This window comes from Delphinapterus leucas, chromosome 6 (assembly GCF_059928025.1).
Source record: "Delphinapterus leucas isolate spDelLeu-1000000601 "Yukka" chromosome 6, BTC_Dleu_Yukka2, whole genome shotgun sequence".
NCBI classification, from domain to species: domain Eukaryota; kingdom Metazoa; phylum Chordata; class Mammalia; order Artiodactyla; family Monodontidae; genus Delphinapterus; species Delphinapterus leucas.
This window is the reverse complement of record NC_143134.1, coordinates 111,756,968-111,772,835: the sequence shown is the minus strand read 5'-3', so window position 1 is coordinate 111,772,835 and position 15,868 is coordinate 111,756,968. Positions and strand designations below refer to the sequence as shown.

The window sequence follows — 15,868 nt, the reverse complement described above, 5'->3', positions numbered from 1 at the left end:
GTGAAAATGGCCTGGTCTGACAATTAGTAAATGGGAGTTCCCATCCCCCTTCCCCACGAGCTTTAGTCATCCGCACCAGCTCCTCCTGGAGCCCAGTTTCTATCTAATCAGGCTGAAGTTTGCCTTCCATCACACACAACTTCCTCCCATTTAAGATGGACTGTGGGTCAGATAAAGGGCTAAATGAACACACACACGGAGAAGACAAATCAGACTGCAGGGATTAGAAGAAAGCTTCATGGACAAAGGGACTTGTGACCTGGGCCTTGAAGGACAGGGAGGAGGGAGGTTGAGAAGAAGAGGCATTCTGAGGAGGGAACAGCATGGGCAAAGGGCAAATACAGGCCACATGCAGTGACTAAGGAGGGGTCCTGTCTCAAACACAGGAGCAAGAAGAGATGAGGCTGGAGAGGGTGGCGGGGGTCACAGGGGCCTGTGTGTCACACTGAAGAGTCTGAATTTTATCCCAGTGTCTGTGGGGAACCACAGAGAGATGCCCGAGTTCTTGAAGCCCTATGTCTAGTCCTGGGCCTGTAGAGCCTGCAGTGGATCAGCTCTGGCCTAAATTCAGAGAGCTCTTCCCTCTCCTTAGGCATTTCGAGGGTTATAAAAACCCCACAGTTCTCATATGTTCTTGATGGAAGTATAAACCAGTCTCCCCTCTCTAGAGGGCAATTTATGACCACAAATTCGAAACACGTAATGCAACAACAGTGCCATTTCCTTCAGTATCACTTGCAGAGGAACGTGGAAATATACATGCAAGGATGTTCACTGAAGCATTGTTTGAAGAAAACTGGAAAGGACCCAAGTGTCCCGGTTAAACAAATTATGGAGCCGCCATACAATAGACCACTCTGCAGCTGTGAAAAAAGAATAAGCTAGTGCGGACCGTCCCTGGCACATAGTAGGTGCTCAATAAGCACGGAGAGATCTCCAAGTGCAAAAAGCAAATTGTACAATAACTATAATGTGACTCCTCTCCTCTGTTTTATAAGGGTGTCTGTTTTTCTATACATCCTTAAAAAAATCGAGGAGGGTAAACACCAAACTGTCAAGCCAGTTTGTTTGAAAGGGATAAGAGGTTGGGGTTAAGCACCCACGTCGTTGCAATTGGCACAAGGGAACATTTTAGGGCGATGAAAACATTCTAACTCTGGATTATGGTGGTGATTACACAACTGAAAAATGTACTAAAAATCACAGTCCCGTCTGCTTACAATGGGTGAATTGTTACGGTATCTAAATTATACCTCAATATACTCGTGTGAAAAATTTTTTTTATGTGCTATAGGGATTGAAACTATTTACAAGTATTTATCCAATGAAGCTTTTTTTGGTTTTTTGGGTTTTTTTTTTTTATAAAAGACTGATCTACGGGGGCTTCCCCAGTAGTCCAGTGGTTAAGACTCTGCGCTTCCACTGCAGGGGGCACGGATTCCATCCCTGGTCAGGGAACCAAGATCCTGTATGTGGCATGGCTGAGAAAAAAGAAAAAAAAAGACTGATCTAGAAATAATACCTTTAAAATAGAGAATGATACCTGCTCATTAGACAATTTGGAAAATCCAAACAAGCAGGAAGAAGAAATTTCCTTGTCATCCCTGTCCCCCGAATGAACCTGAGTCGGCATCTGGCCCAGCTGAGCAGTCCTTTCTGCTCAGTTGGTGATTAACAGAGGGCTGCTGTGGCTTGGCCTTAGTGCCAGGGGTCACTGACCACTAGCCCAGGGTCACTGGCCCCTGGTTAATGATCACAAAGGCCCTGCAGCTTTGCCTGTCACATAGCTCTGGAGCCTGGGTCCTCAGCGCTAGAGACCTGGTGAACAGGCCCTGGCTCCTGCCCTCGGGGAGCCCATGGCCTAGAAACTCTCACTACAGGGCAGTGATGTGTGGAGACTGTGATGGGGACATGGTCTTATGCTGCTCCCTGCCTGGAAGAGGATGAGTTCAGGGCGAGGGTGGGGGCAGGGGCCAGTGGGGGGACTTAAATGCAAAAGAAAAACTTCTAGGTAGAAAGGAAGAGTCCCCACCCAGTGCTAGGCTTCCCTCTGCCACTGACTTCCTGGGTGACTTTGGGCAAATCACTGTCCCTATCTGGGCCTCAAGGTCCAGATACCCAAAAGATGGGGTAGGCCCTGATGCTCTGACTCTAAGCCTCATTCCTAGCCCAGCACTCCCAGATACTGGCTCTACAACCATATCCAGAACCGACACGTCTCTAAGCCTCAGGGTTTCCATCTGTAAAATGGGAGCACTGGTCCAGGTTGCCTCTACAGGTCCTTCTGAATGAGACGGTGAAGGGCCCCTGAACTACACAAGGGGGCACGGTGGTCACCGATGGCAGCATGCCACCTCACCTCTGGATCCAGACATCTCTGGGAGAAGAGAGGGAGGAAGGGATGGGCGGTGTCTGATACTGAGTCTCCTCACAGCAACCAGGGGAAAGAGGTATTAAATTTCTCATTTTATAGACCAGGAAACAGAGATTCAGGGAGTTTCAGTCACTTGCTTGGGGTCATTCAGCTAGAAGGAGGCACTGCTGAGATTCAAACACAAGACTGGCTGGCTCCAGTGCCCAAGCTCTATCTGGGGATCAAGCAGGGCCTCCCAGCACCATCCCACCTGGGCAGGAAGGGAGAAACAGTACTGTTTACAGGTAAAGGGTTGCAGGCACTGACTCAGTCAAGCCCAAGCCAAGCCTGGCAGCCCAAACTCCATGGGGTGGCCGTCCCTACCACGCGTCCCAGGCTGAAGAGGTCGCAGCCCTCCAGCCCTGCACCTGCACCTGTGAGCACCCAGGACAGAGGCTTGTCCTAGGAAGGTCCCCAGGCTGCAGCCACTGGGTGGAAGATGGACTGTGGTACCTACAGTCTGTGCCACTCATGGGCACACAGGTCAGGCACGGTCTCCTGTACTTGAGAGGCAGCCCGGCTCTGCCACCACTCACTATGTGAGTACGCCCTAGTCCCTGCCCTTCTCTGGACCTCAGAGATCCCCTTGACCTCTGATCTTAGGTGTTCCAGGCTCCCGCCTAGTGCTACACACTGTAGGTGGTTTTCAGCATCAGCCCACATCTCTCCCCTGTAGTTGGATCCAGGACCTCCATCACCAGCTCCGGCCCTGCTCCTCTGTGACCTTAGGCTAGCCTCCGTGTCTCCCTGGACCTCCCAAGGCAGCTACCAGAGATGGGAGCAGGCAGCCTCACCCTCCGCCCCCGGCCTCGATGTACAAAAGGCCTTGGCTGGCCCTGGAAGACACCACCCTGTTCTTTTTTCTTCACCCCAAACACTGTTGTTCTCGATTCCCAGGCAGCCGGCTACTCATGGAAAGTCCTCTCTCAGAGATTGCTTGCTTTCTGGGTCACTGCTGGGCTCTGGGTCCTCCTGGGAATACCCACCCCTCTGGTTTTGCTAAATGGGACAACAGGCAGTAAACAGAGAAGGCAGTTATGAAACCCAGTGAAAGCGGACAGGGCCTCTGTGAGGTCTGGGGAGTCCTGGGGACTTGAAAGAACACGTTTTAGAATCTGGGAGACTCAGCTCCTGTGATCAGGGCCTCAGTTTCCTTATCTATAAAATGGGGAGAATGATACCCAGCTCACAGAGCAGTGAGGAGGCCCAGGGCCCGACACACAGTAGAAGCTTCCCAAAAGTTAGTGCCCATTTTTTGAACTCGTTTCTTTGCACAGAGGCCTCTGTTCAGCACGGGCCACGTGAGAGCAGTGTGGTGGTGCTGGAGAAAGGTTACAGACTTCACAGAAGATTCTTGAGTTCAGGTCTGGGCTGTGGAACCTGGAGCAAGTTGCTTTCCCTCTCTGAGCGTTGGGTCACTCATCTGTAAAAAGGGATAGTAGTGCCCAGTTGCAGGACAGTTGGGAGCTCAGGAGCGAGACTGTTGGAGTGCATTGCACAGAGTAGGACTTATCTGTAGCAACGCTCACTAGTCCATCCTCTCTTTGTAGACTATGACACGAAGAACAAGAGTGTAACTTCTGAGAATCACATAGCAAGTACCTGGCAGAGCAGACCTAGAACCCAGGTCTCCATTCCTGGGCCAGAGGTAAGGCCTGAGCCCATGACATGACAAGGCGCCCTGTAAGGGCCAGCTGGACCTCTGCCGTGGCCCAGTCTACCCTGGGTGTGGACAGCTGGCGGGGAGATGACCAGTGGGACTCCAAGAGGCTGACTATCCCTGGGACCAAAGCCACTGGCTCTTTCCCAGCTTCGGAGGCAACCCCACCTAGTGCTGAGAGCCAGGGCCGGACATTCAGAGAGGGACTAACCCCGCCACTTCCTGAGCCTGTGCCCTGGAAGCAGCCAGATCTGGCCATGGGTGTGAGTCAGTGCCCTCCCTGCCAGGGTCCACTTTAAAGTCGGTGTCCCCTTCTCTGGGGAGGCAGTGGCCCTGGGAGGCTTGGCAGGCCAGCAGCTGGAGCTGCAAACAGCTGTATCCTAGCCCCTCTGGCACCCCACAGCCCACCGATAGGGGAGTCCAGGCACAAACACAAATCAGCAGCAGGACAGTGAGGCCCAACTACGGGCACTGCGGTGCAGGACCAGTAGAAGATGGGAACACAGTCTCCGCCCGCCAGCCTCCTGGGGCAGCAGGGCCTACGGGGCCCAAACAAGAGCCAGAAGCAACAAAGGCCACAGGAGGCAGCTCCCTGCTCCACAGAGGAAAGGCTTTCCAACAGAGAGAAAAACAATGTGCATGATTGTGGAAAGAGCTCCCAACAGGAAAAGCTGTGTATAAATCCCGACCTACCACTTTTCGCTCTGTGGCTTCTGCTCTCTGAGCCTCAATTTCCTCATCTGTAAAATGGGGATTAGAACTGCTTCTTCCCAGAGTTGCTGTGAGAATGTTGTAAGGTAAAAACACGTTTGGGGCTTAGCACTGTGCTTGGCCTAGCGTACGCACACATAGAGGAAGCTGTGGTGGTCGTTTGCTGGGGGCTAGGAAGCATCTCTCTCTCTCTCTCTCTCTCTCTCTCTCTCCCAATCTCTCTCTCACTCTCTCTGACACTCAAGTTCCTTATGTATAAAATCGGGGTTAAAATGTTTTTCTCAAAGGTGAGTGGAGAGCACTGAATGAGACCATAAATGTGGACGATCCTAGGACCATGCCTGGCATAAGACAGTTCAAAAATGCCGGTTTCCTTCCCCCTCTTCCAGAGAGATAATGAGTGGCCCAGTGGTGACCCAGCCAAGGGGACTCAGATGATGAGCAAACCAGCCCATTTCTAAGGACACTTCAGGCCCTGGGACTTTAAGATTCTGAAAGAAACAGCAAAAGGCAAACAATGTTTGAGCATCTGGTCAAGGTCCCCCACTGTCTGTCTGGGAATCAAGTTCATCCTTCAGCAGGACCCAGCTCCCTAGGCCAATAATCACCATGATGGGAGCAATAATGACAGGACCTCAGAAGACGGTGACATATCCCTCCTGCTGCAGGCTCCAAGTGAAGCCTTTCTCTGTCCCCAAGCTTTGCACAGCCAGTGACAGCCAAGACCTCCTGTAAACAGGAGCCCATCTTCTGGGTGTCAGTTTTTACCTTGCAGGCAGAACTTCCAAGAAACACAAAGGGGGCAGGTTCAGGACAGAGGAGAGAACAGGAGCAGAATCCAGGAGCAGAGCTTAGGTGAGCTCGGGATACCAAGAATGACCAGTAGGGTGAGGGGTACACAACCTTCCATCCAAGGGAAGACAAGATAATATCCAGGCTGAGTTTGGACAGAGCCCAGATCCCTACCTCGAGGGGGACTTGGGCCAATGGCCCTTCTGCAGTGTTCCAAAGGCAAGCCCCCGGCATGTGTCCAGGCCCCAGAAACGAACAGTCCACTGGCCCCCATACCCACCCTTGACTTCTATCTCTGCATCCTTGCATCCAAAGCAGGGTAGAACTGAAGGGTCCCAGCCAAGGCCCAGAGACCTAGAGGGATGGCTGGTGCCAAGGATAGGAAGGCTTCTTAGGAGGGGGCCTCAAGCCAGCACTTCAAGAGCCCCCCTTGCCTCCCACCCCATCCACAAACCTCGTTATGATGCCCTCCCCTCTCCTCTGGTCTCCTCCCACCCCAAGGCACAAGGGCTCTGGAGTCACTGCCCGATCCCAGCCCTGTCTCTTACTACCTAGGTGACCCTGCAAGTGACTCAACCTCTCTGAACCTGTGTCCCTGGGTATAGAAAAGCCAGACTATCTCACAGGCTTGCTGGAACTTGACACTAGTAAAAATCAGTTATGGAAAAACTCCAAATGCTATAGCATGATTAGAAATTCTCTGCAATTTATCTCAAACTTTTAACTACAATAGAACTACCAGAGATTCAAAGATATTTTTTATCCTTACTAATCCCTTTAATTTTAATAAGGCTTTTTAAAACGTACTTTCCCCTCTTAAACACAGACAGAGGTATAGTACTGGAACCCTTTTGTTCCTTTCCCAGCTCACTGAATAATTGTAACCAGCTGGAAGAAATCAATGAGATCCAGTCCACAAAGCACAGTGCCTAGCACATGATAGGGCTCCGGAACGGGTGCTGTCTCCTTTCCCCAGGTGTTCTCCCAGCCTCACCTCCATCCAGGCACCTGCCCAATGACCCGCTTCATCAAGCCCTCTGAGGGCTTCCAGAACCCTCTGGGACACTCCAGAGTCATCCCACCAGGCCATACACAAGGGCTGAGGCCAGAGCAGAGACGCTCAACCCCACATACGCCTCATTTACACTCACTTCCCTCTCCCGCATCCCAGACACTGTCCTGGTTCAGGGTTCCCATCTTTTCTCTGGAACCACTGCACCAGCTTCCTCGGTGCCTTCGACTCTCCCTTTATCCACAGGGGTCACATCATTCCCTGCTTAAGACCCTTCTACGGACCCCAGTGCAAACTGAAAGAAGTCAGGACTCCTCAGCTTGGCTTTTAAGGTCCTCTGGGATCTGGTACCTACACGCTCTTGCAGCCTCATCACCCACTGACAACCCCCTCCACCTTCCCCCCGACACCCTCTGCGACACCTCTTGCTCTATACTTCCTGCCTCCCGGAGAGCGGGTGGGGGGGGGTCTAGCCTCAGCTGTGGCTCTGACTGCATGACCTCAGGCAAGCTCTTTGCCTCTCTGAGCTTCAGTCTTCTCATCAGGCTATTGGAGACCTTGTGCAGATGAGACAAGGTAAGGGAGTGAGCGTCAGGTGCCAGGAGGGCTTGGGCAATGCTAGCGCGGGAGCCACAGCCTCCCCGCTGCACATGCACCTCCGTTTCCCCCACTCTGACAGCAGCTGGTGGGGATGGGCTCCTCTGCCCCAGCAGCCGTAGGGGCTCTCTCTCCCTTAAGCCCTGCAACTAAGACGCGCTCACAGCCGCAGTGGCAGCCAGGGAGGGAAGCAGGAGGGAGGACTGCTTAGAGGAAAATTACCCGGCTCCGGCCCAGCCAACAGGGGCTCACAGCTGCTTCTGACAGAGGGGACTTGGGGGCCTGGCAGGCTCTTCCTGAGCCATGAACTTGGCCCCAAGCCTTGACCCCTGTCTGAGCTGGTGGGGGGGTACTCTGGGCTCCAGTCCTCTGGGACACTCCCACTCTTTGGCATCCAAAGAGGCAGAGAGGAGGAGACAAACCAGACAGGCCTTTGTGAGAGGAGAAAATTGGCCCCTGCTGCCACATGCTGGGGCCACAGGCACTGACATGAAAAAAGGACCCTCTGTGCCCCGTGGCCGTACATCAAACCCTATACCCTGGGGACCTTGTTCTTGCGTCATATACTTTGAACCACGCCCAGCGTCCCATACACCGTGTTCTCTGTGTCCCATACCAGACCCTGTGTTCCTCATACCTTGTCCTGCCTGTGTACCCTGGTGCACAGTCCACGTGCTGCGTCCCATGTCACTTACACCTTGGATCACACACCATGCACCATGTCACTTCTGCTGTGTGATGTACTCTGTATAGACGGCCCCGACTTGTGATGGTCCAACTTAGGATTTGGGGACTTTACGACTGTGCAAAAGCAATACACATTCCCTAGAAACCTGGTAGGGGGGCTAAGATCCCACATGCCTCGTGGCCAAAAAACCAAAACATAAAACAGAAGCAATATTGTAACAAATTCAATAAAGACTTAAAAAAAAAAGTGCTTTCAATTTTGAATTTTGATCTTTCCTGGGCTAGCGATATGCTGTGCTATTCTCTGTTGTGATGCTGGGCTGCGGCCGCTCCCAGACAGCCACGCGATCACCAGAGGAAACAACCGGTACACTCATAACGATTCTGCACCCAGACAACCATTCTGTTTTTTCACCGTCAGTACAGTATTCAACAAATTACATGAGATAATCAACATTTTATTATAAAGTAGGCTTTGTGTTAGATTTTGCCCAAGTGTAGGCTAATGCAAGTGTTCTGAGCACGTTTAAGGTAGGCTAGGCTAAGCTATGACATGTGAAGGCAAGGTAGGTTAGGTGTATTAAATGCATTTTGACTTAAGATATTTTCAACTTATTGGGACGTAACCCCATTTTAAGTTAAGGAAGATCTGTGCTATCCATCATCTTTTGAATCCCACGTCCACTGTCGCAGGCCCTGTCCCTTGGAAGTGTGTGCCATAAACCTTGCCCTGGGTTCACACACTGTGTCCCTTGCTCCATGATTCCCATCTGTTGTGTGAAGGTCAAGGAGGAAAGGCTCTGGGACAGACTCCTAGTACTATCAACCGTTACCTACACGACCTTGCAAAAGTTACTCCCCTTCTCAGTGCCTCAGTTTCTTTGGCTATAAAATGGAAATGCTATTGACATTTACCTAAGAAGCCTTGTCGTGGGGATTGAAGGAGATATAGCAATTACAGGGCTTAGCCCAGTGCCTGACACAGTGAGTCTACCAGATGTTTGCTGTATTGTTACCACTGTGCCCGCGTACCTGTGCCACATCCTGTGTGCTGCCTACCAGGCTCCCTCGGCCCCAGCCCCTACTGTGCATCAGACACTCTGTCGCGTTTAGTCCAATTCAACCAAAGAGCTACAAGGAGGCTCTGCCTCCTCCCCTACGGGAGAGAAACCCAAGGCTCAGGGAGGGGCGCTAACCTGCAGGAGGTCACACAGCCAGAAAGGGTGAAGCTGGGAGTTGCACACAGGTCTGGGCATCCAGAGAGACAGTAAGTAGATTAGGGGTGGGCTAGGAGGTGGGTGTGCAGATTGCTGGCCAGCGGGCACAGGCACCTTGTAGGGGTGATGAGGGGTGATAAAAATGTTCTCAAACTGGAGTGTGGTGACACTGGCATCCCTCGTGTAAGTTTACTAAAAATTACTGAATTAATTAAAGCCAGTGAAGTATATGTATGTAAATTATATGTAAACTTACTCCAGCAATTTATGTAAGTTATACTGCAATAAAGCTGGTTTGGGTTTTGGTTTTTTAAAGCCCATGCGCTTCCCGGGCACCATTCCGCCAAGGCATTCAGCAAGAAAAGTGCTCTCCGTGAGTTAGTGCTGACAGTCAAGCAGAGGCTGAGCAGCCCCTCTGAGGCCCAGGGGAAAGCAGCCATGAGCCGCATGGTTCCCAAACACCTCTGCAGACCAGGTGTGCAGCAGAGTTACCTGGGGAGCTCCTGAAAACCCCACGCCCAGCGTCTGTCTATAGCTCGGGGTGGGGCCTGGGAACTTGGGGTTATGAGGCTCAACCTGGACTGGGAAACGCTCATCAAAGCCCAACATCTCTCGCACTTGGGGAAACTGAGGCCAGGCAGCACTGGGGACTTGCCAGATCTAGTCCATCAAGCAGAAGGAGGGCCTGGGCTGGAATTGGGGCCGCTTCCTGGTTCCTTCTCTCCTTCACTCCTCCTCCCACCCCACTCCTCCCTGGCCCTCAGCCTCCTGGTGACTCAGGGCTCTGAGTCATCCAGGGGCACCAGAGAAGAAACTTCTTAGGAAAAACAATCCCCAAACAAAGCTTCCCCTGATCTGGGGAACAGAATAGGCCCAGGGGGTTAAAAGAGGAAGGGGAGGAGAATACAGGGTGGAGTTGGAAGCTGGGACCCCAAGACTTGGTCTTTCCTCTCCACCACTGAGCCCTAGAGAAGGCGCTTCCCTGCTCCGACCTCAGTTTCCCCTGAGTAAATAACACCTGCTACTGCACATAGAAGCTCAATGTGGGCCAGGCACATGAAAAGTCCTTCTCAGTTTTGTCTTGCTGACAATGCTTCCCCAAAACTCACGGCTAGCATCATGCCCATTTTACAGATGGGGAAACTGAGACCCAGAAAGGTTCAGCCCAAAGTTACACAGTTAGGAAATACAGAGCAGAGTCCAAACCCAGGGCTATCTGACTCCAAAGTGCTACTCTCACTTCTTTTAAAAATACCTACTGCGTAGCGTGGCATGCTGATCTTGTCTCATAAACCGTGTAAGGTCAATGGCCCAGTAGGGGCTCAACCACACATGCTTTTCTCCTTTCTTCCCTGTGTCAGGTCCTGCCTCAGGACTCCCCGGCCCAGTGGGGCACACACATGAACTTGGGTATTCACCCAAATGGCTCTAGGCAGCAGGAACACAAGGCAGGAAGCACCCAGGGCCTGATGAACCACAAAGGAGCACTTGAGCAGGGCCTTGAAGGATGAATGGAGGTTTGTCTTTGGGGAACAGGGAAACAGCATGCCAGGCGGAGGGAACAGCAAAAGCAAAAGCTCGGAGGTGTACCCCCACTGGAAAATGACACTGAAGAGGCATGCCTGGGGTTAAGACCTGGTGGGTAAACACCGGAGTGGCCTGACTGCTAGGGGTCCTGGCATGATCTGAGGCAGTGGAGGATTTTTTAAGCCCGGAGAGAATAGGCTCGGAGCTGGTTTCATCTCTGCAGAGGGCCTGGCTGGCGGATGAACTGGGAGTCAGGGCTGGGGCTTCCCCTGAGGCCTCCCTGGAGCTCCTCTTCCAAGCAGGCCTTGGGGACGACCCTAGATCCCCTGCTACTCACCCATGGGTCAGAGTCGCCCCTGAGGGCCTCTTCCTCCACCATAGCTGTGCTGGGCAGAGGACAGGCGGGCCTCTCCTGACCACATCAATCTAATCACATCGGCCTATAAATAGGGCCCTGTGGCTTAGTCTGAAATAGCTGTGCCAGGCCCAACTCCACAGGCACACAGTTCCAGAAATGCTCCTTCGCCTTGACACAGTTAAAACCCAAAACTTCCTCAGGACACTACTGTTCATGCTCTAATTCACTTTCTTAAACACGAGGCAGTGGGCTGGGGGGAAGAGCCCACCCACCTACTGCAGGCTATTGGAAGTGGGCCTTGTGGCTGCTTCTCTGCTTTCCGCTCTCTGGGGACCCTGAGCAAGTCACTACCTCTCCCTGGGCCTCAGTCTCCCCAAATGTAAACTGGGAGGTTGCACTTCATATCTTTGGGGCCCTTCTAGCCAGGATGCTCCCCAGAATTGTCTAGGGGACACTGTTACCCCTTTCCCAGTCTACTTGGGAACTTTGAAATTGTCAGTATTTTTTTTTTTTTAATGTTGAGCCTTCTTTTAATTAATTTTTTTTTTTATTTTTGGCTGTGTTGGGTCTTCGTTTCTGTGCGAGGGCTTTTTCTAGTTGTGGCAAGCGGGGGCCACTCTTCATCGCGGTGCGCGGGCCTCTCACTGTCGTGGCCTCTCTTGTTGCGGAGCACAGGCTCCAGATGCGCAGGCTCAGTAGTTGTGGCTCACGGGCCTAGTTGCTCCGCGGAATGTGGGATATTCCCAGACCAGGGCTCGAACCCGTGTCCCCTGCATTAGCAGGCAGATTCTCAACCACTGCGCCACCAGGGAAGTCCTGTCAGTATTTTAAAAATTAGAATTGCAATAAATACTTGAGACAGGCCCAAGCCCTGCCGCTGAAGGGCTGGGTGACCTTGGAGGAGTCATTATCCCTCTCTGGGCCCCAGATTCCTCAGTCATAAGATGAAGGTGCTGGTAGATTGATGCCTGAGGTCTACGACTTTTTTTTCATTAAAATTTTTTTTTTTGTTGTTTAGTATTTATGAGAACCATGATAGGCCAGTCTTGTGCTGAGTGCTGGTGCTAAAAGACAGCTAAGACCTGGTCCAGCTCTTGGAGCCCAGCCCTGTGCCACACCCCCGTGGGGGAAGTGTAAAGGCATTTCCAAACCACTCGGCATCCCACTATAGGCTCCCTTCAGGGCTTCTGGGGACACCTTGTTTCCAGTTCACATTACAGATTTATGGCCACAGAGGAGGCCTCCCAAAGGGGCAGATCATGACAAGGACTGAGCCATCACCAACCAACAGGGAAATAAAGATAACCAAGCCACCACTAGGTACCAGGCATATGCTTAGGACTTTACTTCCCCATCATTAATCCTCAACAACCCTAATATCACCCCCATTTCACAGATGAGGAAACTGAGGCTGAAAGGGGTTAAAGGACATGTCAAGGGGCACATAGCAAGTCAGAGCCAGAGTGATGCTCAGACCTGCTTGCCTCTGGAGCCCAGGGTGTAACCAAACCCCAGCTCAGGAGGGCCAGCCAATGGGGGAATGACCCAACAGGACACAGAACAGAAAGAGGCACAGAGCATTTTACTGTGTGTGTGTAGGTGGGTGGGACTGACAAGGCTTCACCCAGTGATACTCATTCTCTCCAACCAGTTCACAGTGTTGCCTCTTCAATCCGCCCTCCCCTCTGCCTCCCACCAACAACTGATTGTTCTCAGATCCCATTGCTCAAGCCACTCCTCAGCTCAAGACCTGCCACGGCTCCCTGACACCCAGAGGATCAGGACCCTGCGTTCAAAGCCTCTCCCATGCGCGCTCTCCCAGTCTCCCCACCTCAACCCCACCCTCCTGCTTTAGCCACTCTGCTCACTAGTCCCCAAGCACAGAGGTTCCACCAGGGGGCCAAGCCTTTGCACGGGCACCTCCCTTGCCCGGAATGCCCATCCTCTCAGCCTAGCGCCTGACTCAGGGGGAAACCCTCTGTGGCTCCCAGGGCCCCAGGCGTCAGCCACCGCAAGTCTGGATCTCCCAGGGCAGGACAGGGTCTGATTCACCTCCTCTCCCCAGTGCAGAACTTCAGCAATGAAAAAAACTGCAAGGAGCCCAGAGAATGCTGCACAGTACAAATTTCAGGGCTACCCAACACCAAGCCTTCTACTGAGGAACAGCGTCAGGATGCCACAGTGTGGAAGAGCCAGAAATTACAGCCTCGGGGCTCATCAGGGTGGGGCTTGTGACTCTCTTTCAAGCGTTCTAATAACGAAATCGGGGCAAACCTCTCCCCTACTTTAAAACTTCCAGTGGTTCCCCAGGGGTCTAGGAAAAAGTCCAAACCCTAACCAAGGTCCCCAAGGGTCCACACGACCAAGGTGTTGCCTGGTCTCCAGGCCCTTCTCTCGTCGTGCTCCCTTCTTTCAGTTCCTCAAGGCCACACTCATGCTGTTCCCTCTGCCTGGGGCTCTGTCCCTACCCACTCAGCCACCTTCTACTTCTTCTTCAGGTCTGAGGGTTTTCAGGAAGGCCTCCCTCATCTGTCCAGACAAGATCCCATCACACCCACCCAATCCCATATGCTCCCATAACGCTGGTCCTTTCCTTCATAGCTGAGGAAAGAATGAATTTGTTATGTGTAGAACAATGTATGTAAGACCCAAGACGGTAAGACCATGAGGGTTGGAAAAATCTCGTTCGTTGCTGATTCTCCATCACCCAGTCCAGGGCCCAAATATCTGTCAGGTGAAAGCAGGCGTGAATGAACGAGTGAATGAACTATGTTACTATAGTATTGTATATATAGTAACTACGTTATTATACGTGTAACTCGAGAAAGAAGTAGTCCGAATCCTGCTGAATGTTTGAGGAAAAAACCAGGGCCCTGATTAGGAAGGTCAGAGAAGTAGGAGATATAGTGAATGGTGCAGCCCACCAGAAGCAAAAAAAAGAGAGAGCTTCTAGAAGGAGGAGGTATCCGAGGCTCCAGAGAGGTAGGACATGGAGAGCAGAGGAAACACCACTGGATTTTGACAAGGAGGAGGTCACCGGTGGGGTCCCATCAGAGGTGGGCGTGAGGTAGGGTACAGCACAGGGATGGAGGAGGGAAGGGGTGAACACGTAAAGCCCTCAGCTGACAGGTACTCACTCGGTGGGTGCTCACTTCTGCAGAAGTGGGAAAGCAGAAGATGGTCCCTGTGTCATTGTCGCCAAAAGCATTAACACAGCATAACTCTCTTTTTGGTGACAGATCACTCTGAGGCACTTCGGCTCTGGGAGTTGTCAGGGCTCAGTCTCAAAATCAGGAGCATCAGAACCAAGACGGCCCCCATCCCTCCTATCTGGGCAGCATCAGGGATGCCCCTTTATCTAGAACCCTCAGGATGCGGCTACAATTGGACAAGTCCCCCTCTCCAGACCCAGCAGGCCTTGTAGGAATCCCCAGCTTTGAGGATACAACATTCTGGAGACCGTCGGAAGACCCTTTCATCTAAGCTTGGGGAAAGAGGAACAGCTCCAACTGCAGTTGGCTTGTCGTGTCACTCCCCACCCCCCCCACGCCCACCCCCGGAAGCCAGCTCAGCTGCAAGGATGAGGAAGCCCTGAGGCATTCAGCCCCTTCTCCTTTTGGCAGCTAAGGGTGATGTCATGACCTGGAGGGGTGTTTTCCAGGCTCTCCGCATGGTTGCTATCACAAACTCACTTCTTTCTGTTCCGACACTGGAAGCTGGGTTATTCCCCTAGGGCTGATAGTTCCCCTTTCCACAGCTCACAAAGCCCTTCAGCATCTATGAGCTTGTGCAGTACTCACGACAACCTCGTTAGGTGAGTGGGGGAGACCAATGCACCCATTTTATAGGCAGAGAAACCGAGACCCGAGCTGGCACCTGAACCAGGTCTCCTGCTTCCAGCCGAGGACTCTGCACTCCACCCCCTGCCTCTCAGCCTCCTTCAGCGGGTCACCTGTGAACCTGATAGTCAGGCGGGCCCTGCCCTGCCAGCCATCCCAGGTGGGTATGACTCATCCACTTTCCCCATGACTCACACTTCTCACTCCTCCTATGGTCAACAAGCCTGGAGCCTCCTTGGCAGCCATACCCCAGCTTTTCTCACCTCTCCAAAGAATTCCTACACCTCCTCCTCACGGGACTCCACCCTCTTACAGAAGCGCTAACAGAGGCCTTGAGAGGGAAAGCGCTTTCCCACAGTCACCCAGCACGCAAGCAGCACAGCCAGGCTCGGGGCCCAGGAGCCCTGGCACCCAGCCCAGTTCTTGCCTCTTCCCCACGGGATCACCCTTGTCTGGCCTCCCTCTCAAGGGACCGTGAGGGGTAAATGAAGGAATGAGCAGAAACATTCGCTGAGCCTTACTAGAAAAGCCTCGGCGACTGCCTTTGAATCCACTTGTGGCGACCAGCAGCTGCTTCCACGGTCCCCTCTAGACGCCCCTGGGCAGCCAGGGCTAGGTTTAGAAGGACGCCAGGTGTCTGCACTGCTCTACCTACCTTGCAGGCTGTTGGGTGAAGACGGTTGCTCCTGTTGGGAGGTGTCAGGACCAAGGCAGAAGCACGGTACAGGGCGTTATCAGCACCACCTGTAAAGAAAGGGCCAAGACTCCCAGGGTCAGGGGCTCAAGGTCATCTGGTCAAAGCCCCATTTGATACTTCCACTCATCCCCGATCCCCACCCCCCCTCCACACCAAGGTCACATAGCCCCTACTTGCACACCTCCAGCCATGGGGCACTCACTTCCTGCCAAGGCTGCAAGACCTTCTGTTGGAGAGTCTGGCTGGTTAAAAGGCTTGTCACAAGGATGTGCTAAAATCTCTCTTCCTATGCCTCATACACACTAGTCCTAACTCTACCCTCTGGGGTCACCCAGAACAGGTCTGCCACCTTGTTTCC

General features: G+C 52.6%; 1 protein-coding gene across 1 annotated transcript in view; it reads right to left on the bottom strand.

Annotated features, from left to right (window-relative positions):
- GSN (gelsolin) overlaps nucleotides 1-15,868 on the bottom strand; it is a 56,571-nt gene that overhangs the window by 29,103 nt on the left and 11,600 nt on the right. Inside the window, exon 2 of the mRNA XM_022578854.2 lies at nucleotides 15,469-15,557. The gene's annotated coding sequence lies outside the window, so the exon portion shown is untranslated. The remainder of the gene's footprint in view (nucleotides 1-15,468; nucleotides 15,558-15,868) is intronic.